General features: G+C 46.7%; 1 protein-coding gene across 1 annotated transcript in view; it reads left to right on the top strand.

Moving 5' to 3' along the window:
- Positions 1-4,774: 4,774 nt before the first annotated feature.
- C11H1orf216 (chromosome 11 C1orf216 homolog) overlaps positions 4,775-20,367 on the top strand; it is a 40,205-nt gene continuing 24,612 nt past the window's right edge. Inside the window, exon 1 of the mRNA XM_069622599.1 lies at positions 4,775-4,941. The gene's annotated coding sequence lies outside the window, so the exon portion shown is untranslated. The remainder of the gene's footprint in view (positions 4,942-20,367) is intronic.

The raw sequence follows: 20,367 nt of genomic DNA, 5'->3' as shown, positions 1-20,367 counted from the left end.
TAGGTATTCCTTTTATTCAAACATCTTATCGAAACGATAGTGACTCCAGAAACCTGGAAGATGTCTTGTGTAATACTGATTTACAAAAAAGGGATTAAGGAAACCCCTTCTAACTATCGACCAACCACGGTCTCAGGGCCGGTAAGTACAATATCTGCTTCTCTGATCCTTCGTGAACTAGAAAGCTGGGCATTCAAAACAGGGCACTTTTTAAAATATCAGACCAGCTTCAAAAAGGGGGTAGGCACAACGTTAAATGGCTTTGTCATCGATGTCCTCAAGTAAATAGCATGGGGCAAAAACAAATTTTGCATCCTGTATTGACCTTTCCTTTGTGTTTGATATAGTAAATCGAGACCACCTCTGGCTTAAACTGTGGAGCTGGCAGGCTCCAGGTGGCTTACTTACTATGCTTATCCATCTTCTTCCGGAAACGAGTCTCAAAGGTAGGTTAAATTTACGGGGTGTTCTTTTGAAGGAAATGTACATAATAAAGGTTTATGGCTGGGTTGCATGTTGGCACCCTACCTATTTAATCTTTACATTTCTGATATTGGTGAAAATTTGGAGAAGGTGGCATTTATTTCACTACTTTTGGAAAGACAGAAAGTCTGCCGGCTATCATATGCTGATGATGTTATCCTTATGGATAACACACAGCTGGGCCTCGAACGCCTTAGAGATGCATGTCATCAATATACTATTGTTAATAATGTGTTAATTAATCCTAATACAACTAAAATAAGATTTGCAAAATCCAATAAATTAGAAAATAGGTAAACATTAATTAGAACTAGTTTACGACCTCACATATTTGGGGTTTTATTTGTTGTCAAGACCCAGTAAGCTGGAGAAAGCAACCCAATTTAGTCTGCAAATGAAAGGCATTCATCGGAAATTTGGAATATTTTCAATACCTCCCCTAGTTAATTTGTATAAAGCAAGTCATTCCGTCCATAATGCCTGGGCTGGAAATCTCTCATATGGGGGGCGGGCTTGATCTGGGAAAAATATGGAGGAAAACAGTATCTGTTCCAAACTGCGTGCCTCTTGCAATTATTCGGTACAAACGGGGTCTTGTATCGTTGAAAGGCTGGTACCAGTACAAACTTCAGCAAGTTTATAAATAACTTCTTGATCCAACTAACAATTTTCTCTCAAGATTTTTAAGTTACAATTAGAGAACAAAAGATAGGAGTTTGCCAGATTTATTAATAACTGTGAGTAAATATTAGGCACTTTATACTCCCCTTTGAATCCACTTTTAACAAATTGCGTGGAATTAATAAAGAAACCTTTTGGATTGCATTGGCCCGCCACGGTAAAACAATTCAGAAATAAATATTGTTTTATCATTATTTTCTGTAAACTATGGCTGCATTCCACATTAATGGTTAACCCAATTTCTAGGATTTAGGTTGAACCTATTACCTACAGGTGAAATATTTGGTATTAAAGAAATACGATGGCAGTAACCTGTAGATATTGCAACACCTCCCAACCCCCCCCTCCAATTGAGACATTGGGCCTCATTAAGGTTTTGGTGATATCTTGGTGACAATACCAGAGTTACTGTTACCGCCCCTTGGTCTAGTGGAATTACCGCTGGATTACAAATGGCGGTATGGCGAGGTTAGTCCCCCTTTATGGGGATTTCGGCGGAATAACCACCAGCGGTAATTCTGCCGAAATTGACGTTTGTGGCAGTACGGCAGTGGAATTACTTCCAGCATTGTGCTGGAGGTTTTTCCTCCACCTTACCTCCTAACCCATAGTTGGATGGTGCGGTAATGCAATGGTAACATTAGCACCGTTTTTTCCCACACACACAGTCAAACTCATGAGGCCTATTATTCCAATTATTGGTAAAATGTCCCTTGCTGCCAACACGTAAGGGATATAATCTTTCTGAAATGTGTACATAATCAAGACGGTCTTAACACAGAGGAATTTTGGAATCATTATTGATTGCCGTTATTAAGTAATTATATAGGATCAATTTGATTACCTTAGGATAAATGAATTACAGGAATCACTTTCTGCAGGATATAGTCAATGAAATTATTGTTTTATGATACTCCCTGTATTTTATAGTTGAAGATGGCGATTTATTGTGCATCATACATGAGGTTTTTGCAAAGTGATTTATGATGCATTAGTGTGCCATACTGTCCATTTAATTTTATTTAAATGTTTCTATCCGAAAATGTTAGCAATTTTCTTCCTTTCTCTTCACTTTTAAAACACTGTAAAGTTTAAATTAAACGAGTACAGCTCCCATCTTCTGCCCTCTCAATACAGCACTCTCTCCACCAGTTAAGTACCCTCTCCCTCCCCAACACAGCATCCTCTCTCCAGTAAGGCAACCTCTCGCCCCAAACACAGCATCCTCTCCCCAGCACAGCAGCCTCTCCCCAGCCAGGCATCCCCTATCTCCCAGCACAGCAGCATCTCTCTCACCAATACAGCAGCCTCTGCACAGCACAGCATCCTCTCTTCCCCCAGCACAGCAGCCTCTCCCCGGTCAGGTATCCTCTCTACCCCAGCACAGCAGCCTCTCCCCAGCAAGGCATCCTCTCCCCAGCACAGCAGCATCTCCCCAGCCAGGCATCCCCTATCTCCCAGCACAGCAGCATCTCTCTCACCAATACAGCAGTCTCTGCACAGCACAGCATCCTCTCTTCCCCCAGCACCGCATCCTCTCGCCAGCACCGCATCCTCTCCCCAGCACAGCAGCCTCTCCCCAGCAAGGCATCCCCTCTCTCTCCCAGCATAGCAGCATCTCTCTCACCAGCACAGCAGCCTCTGCACAGCACAGCATCCTCTCTTCCCCCAGCACAGCATCTTCTCCCCAGCACCGCATCCTCTCCCCAGCACAGCAGCCTCTCCCCAGCAAGGCATCCCCTCTCCCAGCACAGCAGCATCTCTCTCACCAGCACAGCAGCCTCTGCACAGCACAGCATCCTCTCTTCCCCCAGCACAGCATCCCCTCCCCAGCACCACATCCTCTCCCCAGCACAGCAGCCTCTCCCCAGCAAGGCATCCCCTCTCTCCCAGCACAGCAGCATCTCTCTCACCAGCAAAGCAGCCTCTGCACAGCACAACATCCTCTCTTCCCCCAGCACAGCATCCTCTCCCCAGCACTGCATCCTCTCCCCAGCACAGCAGCCTCTCCCCAGCAAGGCATCCCCTCTCTCCCAGCACAGCAGCATCTCTTTCACCAGCACAGCAGCCTCTGCACAGCACAGCATCCTCTCTTCCCCCAGCACAGCATCCTCTCCCCAGCACAGCAGCCTCTCCCCAGCACCGCATCCTCTCCCCAGCACAGCAGCCTCTCCCCAGCAAGGCATCCCCTCTCTCTCCCAGCATAGCAGCATCTCTCTCACCAGCACAGCAGCCTCTGCACAGCACAGCATCCTCTCTTCCCCCAGCACAGCATCCTCTCCCCAGCACAGCAGCCTCTCCCCAGCACAGCAGCCTCTCCCCAGCACAGCAGCCTCTCCCCAGCAAGGCATCCCCTCTCTCCCAGCACAGCAGCATCTCTTTCACCAGTACAGCAGCCTCTGCACAAAACACAGCATCCTCTCTTCCCCCAGCACAGCAGCCTCTCCCCAGCACAGCATCCTCTCCCCAGCACCGCATCCTCTCCCCAGCACAGCAGCCTCTCCCCAGCAAGGCATCCCCTCTCTCCCAGAACAGCAGCATCTCTTTCACCAGTACAGCAGCCTCTGCACAAAACACAGCATCCTCTCTTCCCCCAGCACAGCAGCCTCTCCCCGGTCAGGTATCCTCTCTACCCCAGCACAGCAGCCTCTCCCCAGCAGAGCATCCTCCCCTTCCCAGCAGAGCATTCCCCCCCCCAACACAGCATCCTCTCCCCCCAGCAATGCATCCCCTCTCTCCCAGCATAGCAGCATCTCTCTCACCAGCACAACAGCCTCTCAACAGCACAGCATCCTCTCTTCTCCCAGCACAGCAGCCTCTCCCCAGCAAGGCATCCTCCCCTGCCCAGCAGAGCATCCTCTCAACCCCTACCCCACCAGCACAGCATCATCTCCCCCCAGCAAGGCATCCCCTCTCTCCCAGCACAGCAGCATCTCTCTCACCAGCACAGCAGCCTCTGCACAGCACAGCAGCCTCTCCCGGCAAGGCATCCTCTCGCCCCACCAAGGCATCCTCTCCCGCAGCACTACAGCCTCGCCACAGCAACCTCTCTCCCCAGCACAGCAGCCTCTATCCAGCATAGCAGCCTCCCCCCAGCAAGGCATCCACCCCACAGCCTCTCTCCGGAAAAGGCATCCTCTCCCCCCAGCACAGCAGCCTCCCCCCAGCAAGGCATCCCCTTTCTCCCAGCACAGAAGCATCTCTCTCACCAGTACAGCAGCCTCTGCACAGCACAGTATCCTCTCCCCCATCAAAGCAGGTTATCCCACCCTGGCCCCCCTTGCCTCTCGCCCTCTCCCCAGCAAGGCACCCCCCGCCCCCAGCACGGCAGCCTCTCTCCCCAGCCTTTCCCCAGCACAGCAGCCTCCCCCCAGCTAGTAATCCCTCCCCCACCCCCCTTGGCCTCTCGCCCTCTACCCTAGCAAGGCACCCCCCACCCCCAGCACGGCAGCCTCTCTCCCCAGCCTTTCCCCAGCACAGCAGCATCACCACCCCCGCGCCTCTCGCCCTCTCCCCCCAGCAAGGTATACCCAGTCCCCAGCACAGCAGCCTCTCCCCCCCCCCCATCTAGACATCCTCCCTTCCCCCCTCCCCCAGCCCTCAGCACAGCAGCCTGGCTCTGCTGAGGGGCAGGGGAGGAAGTGAGCTTTGGCTGACGTCTTCCTGCTGCAGTTGTTGTGGTAGCGGTTTCCTCACCACGCTGCAGCAGGAAGAGGCTCGGGAGCAGCCTGGGAAGAGGAAGGGCAGCGGGGAACCCCGTGATAGCAGCGCTGGGCGGTAAGTGTCCCCCGAATCGGCCCTCCGGTGCAAGACTCGTGTTTACCCCGGAGCGATGGAGGGTGGGGGGGAGGGGGCTCGAGGCCAGGGAAAGGCTCGGCAGCCGACACAACGCCCAGCGAGCGGATTCTAGGAAAGCTGGGGCTTCAGGGTGCGTGCCTTCTCTGTCTGGTGTGACCTCCAATGTGTGTCCCTGCATGCGCGGAATCTGTGTATACATTGTGCGTTCTGCATGTTGTGTGTGTACACTGCATGGTGACTTGTGTAACATATGATAAACCGCCCTCCTCTATAATTTATAGCCTATACACCCTAGAAGGGCGAATACCAGGGTCCCTGCAAAGAGAGAAGGTGCGGAGCTCTGAACATGTCCGTGGCCGTGTGTCGAAAAGGCCACCCAGTCGTGTTTTTGCCTGGAATTCTGGGAATTGTAGTTTTCCAAAATTTTGAATTGGGAATCAAAAACGACAACTCCCAGAATCCAAATGGAAACAACCATTGGCAACGACAACAGTTTGGCATTTGTGCAGGTATGGGATAGGCGTTTGCGAGGCACTGATCTAAAGGTACTGGTCACAAGATCGCAGCAGATAGAACATTGAGTGATTATCTGGGCACATGATTTCAGTAGAGTGATTGTCTGGGCATATGATTCAGTAGAGTGATTATCTGGGCACATGATTGCAGTAGAGGGATTATCTGGGGACATGATTGCAGTAGAGGGATTATCTGGGCATATGATTGCAGTAGAGGGATTATCTGGGCACATGATTTCAGTAGAGTGATTGTCTGGGCATATGATTCAGTAGAGTGATTATCTGGGCACATGATTGCAGTAGAGGGATTATCTGGGGACATGATTGCAGTAGAGGGATTATCTGGGCATATGATTGCAGTAGAGGGATTATCTGGGCACATGATTTCAGTAGAGTGATCATCTGGGCATATGATTCAGTAGAGTGATTATCTGGTCACATGATTTCAGTAGAGTGATTATCGGGGCATATGAGTTCAGTATGTGGCAAATGCCTTATACATCGAGCCAACACTGTTGACTTTGTCTTTGCTTGTTTTCAACAATGAATTCACTGCAAGGGACAGATAGCAATCAAGTGGCTGAAGTTATACTTGGTTAAGACCCTTTTATTACACTGACCGCCATTTAAAGCAGCAACTAAGCAAATAACTCTGAGCAGACTGCTTAACAAAAAACAGCCAGGATAACGGATAATGCGAGCTCAAAGAGATCCCATGAGGATATGTTTTGGATGGGGAGGGACATGTAGTCAGTGGGAATGGCCAGAGGGATTGCATGGCCATGGGTAGTCAATGGGTAGGTAAATAATTAAACAACCCCAGAAAACTGTGGTTTTCCTCTTCACATGTCATCTCCCTCCTACCTATACTGCAATGCAATAGTTTCGGCTAATAGGAGGCGCCTAAGTGCCACCTAACATCTCAAACTAAAACCAGGCCTGGATTACATTCTCACACATGGCCACTAGAACCAATTGAGCTCTTGCCAGCCGTTATTGATCCCAGAGCTGTTGGGAAGAAGTAGCCCAACTAGTGCAATTGTTATCCTCTGGAGTCTGGCATTTCTAGTTCTGTTTTCCATCAGAAATGCAGGACTACAAGTCCCAGAATGCTAAGAAAAAAAAGAACTGGCTGGTCCACAACCATCGGGCATGGCTCTATTTATTTATTTATTTGAATTTGTAAAGCGCGCTACAGCCCAAAGGCATCGAGGCGCTGCTGCATGAGATTGTCTTGTTGACAGTAGAAAGAATGCTTGGTTCCTGGAGTTGCTCAGGGGTACATAGAGCATGAACTTAGTTCAGAGGGAGAGAATCTCTCTAATATCATTTAATTCATCAGATGAATAATACAGTACAAAAAATACATTACAGATTTCAGATCATATATTAGTATAAGCCCGAGCAAGAGTTGCTATGTTCGTTTTAATCGCTTTGCGAAAGGCTGAGTGTGAGTCAATCCTCCTAATGTGAGGTGGCAGGGTGTTCCAATGAGTTGCAGCCATGGTGGAGAAGCTTGTGTCTCCAGCTTGAACTCTCTGGGTCTTAGGGAGGGCAATTCTGTTGGTGTAGGCCGCTCTGATGGGTCTGGTTGAGAGTGGCTTGGCAATTCTTTGGGCAAGGTAGAGAGGGGCTAGGTTACGGACGCATTTATGAGAGCGAGAGTTTTAAAGAGGATCCTTTCTTTGACGGGAAGCCAATGGGCCTGTTTCCTGGCCTCAGAGATATGCTCCCTTTTGGCGATACCAGCGGCGGCCCTGAGGGCATTGTTTTGTACTATTTGGAGCTTGGAGATATTCTTTCCAGAGGTGCCTACAAAGAGGGCATTACAATCGTCCAATCAGGATCCTATTATTGCTCTTGCAATAGTGAGACAGTTCTTTTTTGAGAGAAAGGGTCTGGCTGCATTAAGCAATTTAGAGTGGTATGCTGAAGTACAGGCAATGGCGTTGACCTGTCTATTCATAGTAAGGTTGGAGTCCAAAAACACACCCAAGTTTTTGACAGCCTGGGATACCTTGATTGGTGTGTTATCTATCAAGAAGGAGCTATATTGTTTGTCCAATCTTCCAATAGTGGCAGGGGATCCAATAAGCAGAAGTTTGGTTTTCTCAGTATTGAGGCAAAGCCAGTTTTCTGCCATCCAAGTTTGGATAGTTGAGTATATGGAGTTGACAGTTTTGTGAGAGGATGGCACAGAAGGAATAATAGCTCCAGAAAGTGCCATCTGTAAATGTCTCCATGCCCGACATGGCAGATATTTCCCCTGATGCCACCTGGGTGAGCAGACCAGTAGCAGTGGGCGCAGCTCCTGGTGATAACGGTGGCAGTACATTCTTGAGAGGAAGGCCCTGCTTGGCCGTGGTGGGTGGTAACATGGCCTTGGGCAGGTGTGCAGTAGCATCAACGCTATAACTCTGGTGTTTGGTGGGAATGATGCCTTGAAGTGGTCTGGGGTGCGGTAGTAGTGTAGCCCAGGAGGAAGTGGTTGGCCGCAAAAAGTGCAGGTTGTGTCATCGTTTGCTTCTGCATCGTCCACAAGGCTTTCTGGGGCCTAGGACCGCACTACCTCAAACTCTGTCTTCCTAAACATCTCCCTTCTCGAGCTCTCCGCTCATCCACCTCCAACTCTCTGAGGGTCAGTTGCTTTTCCAAGCAGAGAGTTGGGGGCAGATCTCTGTCTTCGGCTGGGGCGTCCCTCTGGAACAGCCTCGCTCAAACTTGAGCAGAGCCACCTCTGGTTCCGGGAGCAACTCAAGACCTTCCTTTTCGCTTCCGCTTTCTTTCTTTCTCTGCCCTGCTGATGACTCATCTGGGCCATGCACTGGTCACCTGGCCCCCCTATGAACTTGGGTCCAGGTTCCTACATGTCCAGTTGCCCTGCGCACTGCCTCTTGGCTTCCCCAGCACTTGTGGTCTGTATCTGTAACCCCACAGTCCCTTCTCTCTGCACTTCTGAGCCATCCGTTAGCTGCACTTTCTGATTTACCTCTCCCCCAAGCCTTGGCACTTCTCCCCTTCCACTTCCCTGCACTTGTGCGATCTGAATGACACATGGCCTAGTAAGATCGCGGTCTCTGTCTTCCCTCCATTCCCCCGCCCTTGCCTCGTCGCGCATAGAAACACTTGTGTACAGGTGCGTTATAAATGCCATATCATATCATATCATATCATATATCATAGGGGATGTATACTCAACCCTCCCATTTACAGTACTGTGTAGCACTGAGCATTGGCTCAAATGCTCATGGATGGCCTGGAGTGTGGTAGAACCTTCATGGTAAGGGTCACTGGGGTTCAGCGAAGATAGTTGTCCTGGCACGGATCGGGTGCCTGAATGACCACCCCATCTCCTACTTGTGGCAGTGCCATTGCACAGGTCTGTGACGTCAGTAAAGGGAAAGGTCCTAGCATGAGAGTGGAAACCTACAGCCGCCCCCATCTCCTACATACAGGAACAACATGGTGCCGGTCTGTGAGACTGCATGTCTATGGGATTTATATTCTATGATATGATAAGGCATTTATAATGAACAAACCTAGCTGGAAAGCAACAGGGCGCTGTACATAGGGGGCGCATCCAAGGGGTTACAAGTCGGGTCCAGGTGTAGCAGAGGGGCAGGGTAGGGGGGATCTCCAGATGAGGAGGAAAAGGGATGAGTGGAGCAATCAGTGATTGGCAAGATGTTATTTGAAGGTTGGGGCCTTCATGTCCCTCCTGAAGTGTAGGATGGTGGGGGGCCAGTCTCATCTGTGTTGGTAACTTGCGGCACGGATGGTGTACATAGCAGGGAATGACATGTCATGTCTCCTTGCAGTTCAAGACTGTTGAAGTTGTGGCTTCTGCAGTTGTGCTGGCCTCCGGAGAAGGTGAATTTTTGGCCACGGTGGGTGTTTTTTGGTTTCCGACTGCAGTACAGTTGATGCCGACTGTCTTCGATATGATGCTAGCCAGTGCAGCCCCTTGAGGGTGGGTGTGATGTGGTTGAATTTCTTAGTCCTGTGATGAGCCTGTGCTTCGGCATTCTGGACGGCTTTCAGAGGGGCCCAGTTGGCATCTGTGAGTTTTGCGTGAAGGACATTGTCATGGTCCAGGTAGGCAATCACCAGCACTTGGATATCTGTTCGGAAGCTTCGCGAGGGGATGAAAGGCTCGACGTTGCAGAGGAGCACAAGTTGGTATGATATGATATGGCATTTATAACGCGCCTATACACAAGTGTTTCAAGGCTACCTGGGTCTTCTTGTTGATTTGTGTTTTGAATGAGTAGTAAAGCGGAGAGATTGAATCCATCACGCTTCATGTCATTCAGGCATTTCTAGGCTTGCGCATGCTTGGTGGGTTTTCCTAGGAGAATGAGTTTGGTCTTCGTCGGGTTAAGCGTCAAGTGGGCGCTTGATGGCCAGACTTGGATGAAGGACAGAAAGTGCATGAGTCGATAGATATTGTTAGTGGATGGATCTTTAGCTAAAGCTGTGGGTCATCTGCATTTAAGTGTAACTTGATGTCTTTGTTGGCGAGGAGTTGCCCCAGAGATTCCATGTAGAGGTTGGAGATGACAAGGAACATTATGCATAATGATGAACTGGGTAGTCTGGGTACTTAAAGGCAGTCCCCATAGCCTACCTTTAGGGAAGTCATGGCCCAGGGCTTTAAAAAGGCTAAGGTAGATTCTGGCAGTCTGCAAAAACTACTTGAGAGCCAGGGTTTCCTCTGCCACTCCTAAGCAGCCCATCCGATGTTGGCACACTTTGCATTGGGCACTGTGTGATTTATTTAAAAGCTCTGTGAAGCATTTAAGGAAATGAGACTTTGTCCTCCGCTTAAGCCGAAGAGCCCAAGCCTTATATCCATAATCGGGCGCTGTGCCAATGAGTGTATATGGCTTGGTTTGCAGACATTTTGCACGTAGAGTGAGTGTTGTGACAAATTAAATAGGCAGAGTGACCTGTGCACAGAAGGGTTTCTTACTTGAGTCACCACCACAGACAAATGTCAATTACAACAAATTCTGTGGTCATTCTTATGTTCCCAAATGCTCTTTGATTTTATGCAAATGAACAGTGAAGCACACTGGTGCTATGGACTACCTGACCTTTCTCATAGTGCATTTATTTACAGAATGAAGGTGTTTTGCACCCCGATTGAATAGTTTCTATACTGAGTGAGAGTGTGATTAATTTACAGACCCCAGATAAATGAATGTACTATATGCAGACTGGATGTAAACAATGCCACCTGAGACCATGCTGAGTGACTCAAAGTACATGTCTGCAGGCTCTCGTGCTGTATTGTTTGGGTCAGGTTGGCGTACACATTAGGCCAAGCCTATCACTGTAGGCCACGCTCCCTTTTTAGAGAACCCTCAATTTCGCAACCCTCAATAAGCACTGTCTAGGTCTGCAATGCTCGTGATGTGAGTAGTGCTGGAGAGCCTCAGGTGCCTAGAGGCCCTTCCCATCTCCTTTCTGTAGGAAGGTCACAGTATTGGTTTGAGATGTTGGTGATATGAGTAGTCTGGCGGGCATCCGGTACCCAAAGGTCCTCCCATCTCCCCTATGTGAGAATGCCATGGTACAGGTCTGTGATGTTGGTGACGTGAGTATTCTGGCAGGCATCCAGTGCCAAAAGGCTCTCCAATCTATCTGTCGAAATATCATGGTACAGGTCTGTGATGTTGGTGACGTGAGTAGTCTGGAGTGAGTCTAGTGCCTAAAGGCCCTCCTATCTATCTGTGGAAATGTAATGGTACAGGTCTGTGAAGTTGGTGACGTGAGTATTCTGGCAGGCAGTTCGGTGCCTAAAGGCTGTCCGATCTATCTGTGGAAATGTCATGGTACAGGTCTGTGATGTTGGTGACGTGAGTAGAGCAGCGGGCGTCCATTGCCTAAAGGCTCTCCTATCTATCTGTGGAAATGTAATGGTACAGGTCTGTGATGTTGGTGACGTGAGTAGTCTGGAGGGAGTCTAGTGCCTAAAGGCCCTCCTATCTATCTGTGGAAATGTAATGGTACAGGTCTGTGAAGTTGGTGACGTGAGTATTCTGGCAGGCAGTTCGGTGCCTAAAGGCTGTCCGATTTATCTGTGGAAATGTCATGGTACAGGTCTGTGATGTTGGTGATGTGAGTAGAGCAGCGGGTGTCCATTGCCTAAAGGCTCTCCTATCTATCTGTGGAAATGTAATGGTACAGGTCTGTGAAGTTGGTGACGTGAGTATTCTGGCAGGCAGTTCGGTGCCTAAAGGCCCTCCGATCTATCTTTGGAAATGTCATGGTACAGGTCTGTGATGTTGGTGATGTGAGTAGTCTGGAGGGAGTCTAGTGCCTAAAAGCCCTTCTATCTATCAGTGGAAATGTCATGGTACAGGTCTGTGATGTTGGTGATGTGAGTATTCTGGCGGGAATCCAGTGCCTAAAGGCCCTCCTATCTATCTGTGGAAATGTCATGGTACAGGTCTGTGATGTTGGTGACATGAGTAGTCTGGCGGGAATCCATTGCTTAAAGGCCCTCCTATAAATCTGTGGAAATGTCATGGTACAGGTCTGTGATGTTGGTGACGGGAGTATTCTGGCGGGAATACAGTGCCTAAAGGCCCTCCTATAAATCTGTGGAAATGTCATGGTACAGGTCTGTGATGGTGACGTGAGTACTCTGGCAGGGGGTCCAGTCCTAAATGCCCTGCCATCTAGCTGTGGAAATGTCATGGAATAGGACTGTGATGCTGGTGACATGGGTAGTTTGGTGGGGGTTCTGGTACCTAAAGACCCTCCCATCTCCCATCTGTGAGAATGCCATGGAGTAGGTCTGTGATGTTGGGGACATGAGTAGTCTGGCGACGGTCTGCTATCTAAAGGCCATTCCATCCGTGAGAATGCCATGGAGTAGGTATGTGATGTTGGCGACGTGAGTAGTCTGGGAGGGGGCTGCTATCTAAAGGCCATTCCATCCGTGAGAATGCCATGGAGTAGGTTTGTGATGTTGGTGATGTGAGTAGTCTGGCGGCGGTCTGCTATCTAAAGGCTCTCCCATCTGTGAGAATGCCATGGAGTAGGTATGTGATGTTGGCGACGTGAGTAGTCTGGGAGGGGGTCTGCTACCTAAAGGCCATTCCATCCGTGAGAATGCCATGGAGTAGGTTTGTGATGTTGGTGATGTGAGTAGTCTGGCGGCGGTCTGCTATCTAAAGGCTCTCCCATCTGTGAGAATGCCATGGCGTAGGTATGTGATGTTGGCGACGTGAGTAGTCTGGGAGGGGGTCTGCTACCTAAAGGCCATTCCATCCGTGAGAATGCCATGGAGTAGGTCTGTGATGTTGGTGATGTGAGTAGTCTGGCAAGTGTGAGGGGACAGAAATGAGAGGCGGACACAAAGTGGTAGTGTTTTCAACTATCAAAGGCTTGGATAAAGGCCTAACTGTCCCTATAGTAAAGAGAGTTTCCCTACCTAGGAAACTAAAACAAGATCAGTCTATATTTCATCGTCAACAATTATGTAAACTGTCCTTTTGACCAAAACATATCTACCGCTCACACTAAAAATGAACAATAAAAGTTGCAAGGTAAGTGTTTCTGGTTTTGATTTAGCAAAAAGTGTGTAAAAACCAAATATGAAAGTTCAACAAACAATCCTTGAATCCAGGAGAGGGTTCCATTCCCCTGGACTATTTCAGGTAGGATAGTGAAAGTGTCCTTTTCAAATATTGATTCTTTAGCGGAGTCAGAAATTGCTCTTCCCTATAACACTTGCTTAAGATTGGCAAAGTGTCTTTTCCAAAAAATAATTCCTCAAAACAAGTAGATATGTCTCCCTCGCACAACACTGCCGGAGGATGGCAAAAGGTGGTTTTCCAAACGCTGATTCCTCAAGAGTAGTTGAAATGTCGCTTTTACACAACACATTCTTAAGAATGGTCACCTGGTATACTCCCCTGCCAGGAATCCTCTTCTAGGTTTTGTAGATCTCTTGGTATACTCTCTTGCCAGGCATCTTTCTCCCAAAGGCTCACTGCCTGATGTGCTTCTGTCACCTGAACTGCTTATTACAATGTCCTCTTTCTCTTGTTCTAAATGGATTACCTGGTATACTCCCCTGCCAGGAACCCTCTTCTGGGTTTTGTAGGTCCCCTGGTATACTCCCATGCCAGGTATATTTTTCCCAAAAGCTCACTGCCTGATGTGCTTCTCTCACCAGGACTTTCCACAATGTTCTCTTTTAGTATAACACAGTTGTACCCCTTCACTGTTTATGCTGCCTTGACTTTAGGTACTACTTGTTCTATCGTCCCCCATATTGACATCTCATATATGGAGACTTGTTCAAGTTCTGACTATTAACTTCTTCATTAGTATTAACTTGCTGATGGCAATGCTTGTTCCAATCTTTCCCAAATTGACATCTCATACATGGAGACTTGCACAGATTTTGCCTTTCAACTTCTTCATTAATGTTCATCTGCTGCTGGTAATAATATTTACTCCAACTTTCTCCATATTTACTTCTCCTATATGAGGATTTGTGTAAATTCGGACTTTCTGATTTTCTTGGTTGGTATTCAATATAAGTTTTCAATTGTTCATATGCCTGTCGGCACACCCCGGGACCCCAACTCCTATGAGCAGACTCACCAGTGTTTGATGACGTTGCCGCTCCATGGCACGTTGCTGCAGCAGAGTGTTAACTCTGGGATGACTTCTCCTGCTTAATAGACTCTCTTTCGGTTCCTCCGCTCACTACGCATTCATTTGCCGGTAGAACTGTGGTTGATTAACAAGACCATGTCCCCTCACTCCTGCTGTCAGCCTTCCAGAGGGTCCTCCAAGGCCTCCACTTCACTTCTCTCGGTCTCACGTCCCTCCTGTAAATTATGCTTGCAAGCGGCTGCTTGGATGCGTCTATCTCTCCCAGCACGGTCCGTCTCTCTGTGTCTGCTTCTGACTTCGGTTCCCCTTCCCACTTGGCCTGCTCTTCATCTCTCTTCTCCTCTACTGAATTGAAGGTGTTCTCCATGTTTAAATGTCATGTTCAGCTGATTTCCATTATGACAACTAATCTGCATGTTAGCTTGGTGTTTCTTTCACTCCACATTAACTCGTTCTTCCTCTTCCTCGTCTTAGTGCTTGAGGCCTTATGGGAGTTGGAGTCCATAGGCGCTTTAGATCATTTTGAAGTTGCATTGTTTTGGATCTTTGTTTAAATGAAAGATATCTCAGACAGACGATGTTAATTGAGTATTATGTGTACACGAGGGATGAATAGTATTCTGCTCCGATTGTTTGGCAGGAAGGTTGTTTTGGATCTTACAATGAGAGGGATTTATAAAGTGACAACAAGCCATTAAGAATTCAGGAGTTATGAGGTCTTCCTCCCTGGGAAGGAAAGAATACTGCGTCCCTCTCGATGGGATCACCACCTCTCCCTGACAGCCATCTCCTGCTGTGTGATCCTCCCTCATATAACACCCCCAGGGTTAGGATCAGGTAGCAGCTGCCGTCCCCTGGCCATGTGGGAGGAGATCTTTGGCTGGGGAATAGTGATGACTCCACAGGATGCATCATACAGGGTTCTGGTACCTAAAGGCCTTCCCATCAGTAGGAATGCCATGGTACAGGTCTGTGATGCTGATGACGTGAGTTGTCTGGCGGAGGTCCAGTGCCTGAAGGCCCTTCCATTTCTCTGTAGAGGTCTACAGAGTTGCTGCAGGAATCTCCAGATTTGCTCTAGTTTTGCGCTTGGAGAATCAGTGTAAGGAAGAGGTGCAAACCAGAGATAATCACAGGTAGCTCTGATTTGCTCCAGTTCAAATCTTTGACAATCAGGCCCTTCGAATCTAAATTCTGAACACCAGCCTGTGTGTGCTGTGTGTGTGCGGGGGCCTACACTTACAATCACTGTTCTGCATTCTGTAAACAGGATTTAAATACTCTCATTCCCTGCTGTGTGCTCTGCGATAACTTTCCCCACCCCCAATAACTGCTTTGAGCTTTTGAAAACTTGTTTTCACAACAGTCACTTAGCAAACTGCCCATAAAAACTCAAAATCTCCTCTGTGAGCTGTGTGTGGTGTTATACACACTCGCTACTCTGAGTCCAGAAAACTGGCCCTAGCCACTCTCATTTACTCAGTGAGTTCTGCGTGCTGTCCTTGCACACTTACAATTGCTGCTTGGAGCTTTGTGTGCTGGATTTACACAAATCCAGATCCTGTGTTTATTTATTTATTTATAGAGCACCGAAAGCCTGCAGGCATCAGGGCGCTAAGACAAATACACAAGGACAAAACCATCAATGACAGGACAGGGATTGCGTTGGGATTGTGTGGTGTCTTTGCACACACCCATTCTATGCCGTCATCTCTGTGTCCTGTCCTTGCACACCTACAACCGCTGCTAGCGCTGTTCCCTGTCTTTGCACACTCAAAATGGCTGCTTTGAGTATGGTGAACGTGCCTAGCTCATTCTTAATCCACTTTGTGCGTTTGCGTTCTCCAATGCATTGATTGCTTATCAGTAATCGTCATTACTGCTAGTCCCACTCTTCCTCAGCAACAGCCTCCGTGGCAACACCTGTTCTCAAATATTCTCTGCAATCCTCCCCCATCTGGAGATGATTCTCGCAGTCTCTCACAACCCCACAGTTACTTCATGGACCCGGCTAAATATCGGGAGAGAGAGGTGGGTCGTCAGTACTGTGATGAGGAAGAGTAGAACTAGGCCTAATGAAGATTACTGGGAACTGATCTAATCATTATCTCCCTGCCCTCTTCCTTGTCCCAGTTTTAACCTATGAGGTATGCCAAGTCTAGCTATAGAGGGGGCCTATGACAACCCACCCAGACCATGTAGCATGCTGCTGCACACACCATAGTCATCTACTATCGAGCCATCCTGCACCACAGTCTGGCATTGCACAGTGCAAAACACATGTGCGAAAGGAACCCAAGGCATTACTTTCCACGTTCACCTGTAGGTCTGATAATCGCGTTTGGGTCTTCTAGTGTTGCTATCCTACAAGCTCCTGCTAGAAATGACTCTGCCCAAAGGCCCATGATGCCAACGTGTAAATAAATGTATTGAGCGCAGACCAGGGCCAAAAGGCATCTGAGCGCTAACAGCCGAAGCAAGAAACCTACAAAATCACCCTCGCTCCTCAAAGCAAAAAAGTCTTGAGAGCTCTATGGAAGCACAGATGATCCAAAATCTCCTGCAAGTAAGCAGGGAGTGAATGCCTAGGACTGAAAAAGAGCACCCTCCTGCTCGAGTTTTACAGAAACGCGGAAATTGCAACAGATTAGCAGAGACAGAACGCAGAGGGTGTCGCGGAACTCAGCAAATCAGTATGGACTGAAGAAACATGGGCCTGGTGAGAAAATACAAAGTGCCTTAAATTGTATACGGCTTCTCACCAGAAGTCAATGAAGTTTAGCCAGTAAGACCAGGCGCAAGATTGTCTCGGGGCGTTCAATGCCAATCGTGCTGCAGAATTATGCAGCACCTGGAGCCGTTGGACCAAGAAGTAGAGGCCCCAGGTAGATCTACCCTGCATGCTTACGTTTGAATACGCCATCGTAAATCACTGTTTTTCCGACACATCAAATAAGATACCACCAAGGTTTTTCTGCCGTCCCCAGGTGCACAAAAATGTGTAGAGCAAGTCATCGATTTATCCAAAATCCTCAGTCCTTTGACAGCATCCCAACATCCTGACTCAATGCCCTGGGATTCTGAAAAATAAAAACATGGACAGGAACGCTACATCGCATGTCTGACTGAAAGGGGAGTTCTATAAAGGAGAAACTTTATATCCCCCCCACCTGCAGGATAAGGGTATCGCCACCAAAAGTTGAATTCTAGAGTGAGTGCGGGCAGTGCTCCAGATAGGATTTGGAAGTTTGAGTATTTTACTCCCTATTTTTTGAAGTTGGGCATAAAATTATTTTTAGCCTGTAAAATGTCCAATTCCCAATGAGAGTATTTTATAAGTGGGAAAAATATGCTTTAACTGAAAAACAGAAATGGTTTTGTAATATGTATTTCTTTGCACACAGTTATTCATGCACATTGAAAGATACACGTTTACTTCTTGCAATCAATCACAAAAAATAAAGTATCCTCAATTGGTGGACTCTCCCGTCCCCTGTACACCTCATATACTGACAACCGCCTCAGTCAATAGTATATTGTATGCAATATGTGGTTTTGGAGATTAAGTCACCACCGAGAGGAAGGAACACCAATATACTCCTAGCAAAGAGATACATTTTCTGGATCCACAGGTTGGGCTCCATGGCACCCACAGGACTAAATGAAGAGTTTTCATTAACAGCATTTCTCTAAATAATGTTGACACATTGCACCGTCTTTACATATGGACTAAAGTATACTAATGTATACTGTTGACACAAACAACTCTGGTGTATTATGAGTAGCCCCATGTAATATAACTATACACAATATGAACATTATGAATGTGTGTATAATTCGATGTACACGTATGACCAAAAAATCAGGATGCTAGACAATCACTGACCAAGTGGGTACTCCTAATGCACTTGAAACTGCAATACCATTTATGAATAACATTCTCTGAATGTAACGGATTTAATGAACAACCTATGTCATTTACAATGATGTGGCTGTACCACTAAAATTGTTGAAATGCCATGACAATGCATCGATATTTAACCACTGATAAGTGAATGTTGAATAATCTATGTTTAACTACTAAGCTATGTGTGATCAATACATTAGTAATGTAACTCTCTAGGTGAACGATATGCTAGGTCGTACATAACAGCATTATTATATTATGTAAAAATAACAGTTATAACATGTAGAAACGTTGATGTGTACGGATACATCCACAGGAATAATCTACCACGTAATCATGTGATGTACTTATTTATTGTAAGTAGCATATTGCGCAATGATACCGAGATCAGCATTCGAACTTCAGCCCTACGAGATGCTTATAGATCTTTAGATACTATTAGCCCGGATCGTTTTTCACTCCAAAACTGGAGGACATAGACAGGCACCGCATTCGATACCTGCAGACAGGTAAACAAATCATTACCATATGAGGTCAGCGCGCCCGCGAGCACGCACTGAATGTCATTACTTAACCGGCCATCTTGAATACAGAGCGTTCTTCCCCTGTCACTGTGTGGATGGATATACAACTAAACTGCGGGTGTGACAAATGAATTTTAGACTATAGACACAAGGCATGGCACATTGCGAGCAAATTGGGATGAGTCTTAAAGAAGACAAGCTTAAATTATCCTTGACACTCTTCTTTAGAAACACAGAACGGGACAGTATTCCTGCAGACCCACAACCTCCACATTTCTTAAAACCTTCTTTATAGGAGTTATTGAAAATGAGAAAATGTGAGGTAAGCATACTTCAGGAGCTTACAAACATGTTGCTTCCATTAGCAATAGCATACTTAAACCAGACATCTATTTTCTCTCTAAATTACCTGCAATAGAGGAAAGGATAGCAAACCTCTGCATATAGCAAGTTAGACTTCATCCGCAAGTATTGCTCTCTTCTACCTTGGTCCATAGAAGTTGGTGAACTTAGAGGTAGGCATTTTGAATTGAAACACAATGCATTTTAGAATTATGTTCTTTAGTGTAGAAATACATGATCTTGTCTGGTATATTTCCAGGTCCAAGGAATAAGAATTGACCCTACTTAAGAACAACAGATCTAGAAGATTAGTTTGCTCCCAGCATACAGAGTGTTATCTCCTGACATCTATTAGGTTGATTTATATCCACATACATTGGGATGTTCTATTTAAACACATATATACATTTTGAGGTCCATAACAAAACTGACCTTAGTGTTTAATTTACTTGGTAAAAATAGGAAGGTTGAAGCTAGAAGAATGAATCAAGTATCCGAACTTTGTGAATCATTATTCCTGATGAAGGGATTTTGGCTCCCGAAACTCGTCAAGCTCTTTTTATTATATTTGTAATTTCATTGTTGATTTTCTTTGGATGAAATTTTAGAATAAATCATTTACTATTTAGCTACTGAATCGGCATATGTAAAGATACATTATATGGAATAAAGTGCTTATATGAGACCATAAACAATATCAAAAACATTTAAGTTATACAAACTATTGACTGACCCTGTTGACAGTGTATGAGGTGAGCAGGGGATGGGAGTGCCCACCAATTAAGGACACTTTATTTTTCATGATTGTATATTGGCGACTTGGGTGACAGACTCACACTTTTCTCCCCTGCACCTGTCCATCTTCATTAATATATGCTATGAACCTTTTTCACCTCATCGTAAATACCTAAAACATTCCTAAAACATTTTCTATACACACTTCTTTCAATCAGGCCGTTAAAATAGTTTCTTCCTGTGGTACTACGTGTCCTATCTAGCGGTGTGAATTGTGAGTCTGATACTGCAGGTAAGGGAATTGAACTTCTTTACTAAGCTCCAGTGACAAGGTATATATATCAGGTAAGTCCAAGGGTAAGTAAGTAGGAGGGTACTGTATGAAAGGACTGGTATCAAAGTAAGACAGACACAAGTGATCACAGTTCAAGGGTGTTTATTAAACTGTAAAATGGGGGTGTGATAAACGCCTAATCTAAACCTAAATAATAATAATACCGTCATGGTGGAGTCTAGTCAAAATAAAAAAGGGCCTATACTAAGAAAACATATGGCCAGCCCTTACCTCTATGCTACAAAATAGTGTGGGATAATATTCACAAGAGAAGAAAGCAGTGTTCAAAAATGATAAGTCAGGATGTTAAGGCCAAGCTCTCCCATCCCCACGTTTATTATCATGGGACAAGGCAGGACTCTTGAGCACAGCACTCTCCTGGGCTTCTCTGGCACGAGCTTACAGTTT

Source organism: Ambystoma mexicanum, chromosome 11 (genome assembly GCF_040938575.1).
Source record: "Ambystoma mexicanum isolate Mex_15411 chromosome 11, UKY_AmexF1_1, whole genome shotgun sequence".
Lineage (NCBI taxonomy): Eukaryota > Metazoa > Chordata > Amphibia > Caudata > Ambystomatidae > Ambystoma > Ambystoma mexicanum.
Note: the sequence above shows the minus strand (reverse complement) of the source record. Positions and strands in the feature narration are given on the sequence as shown.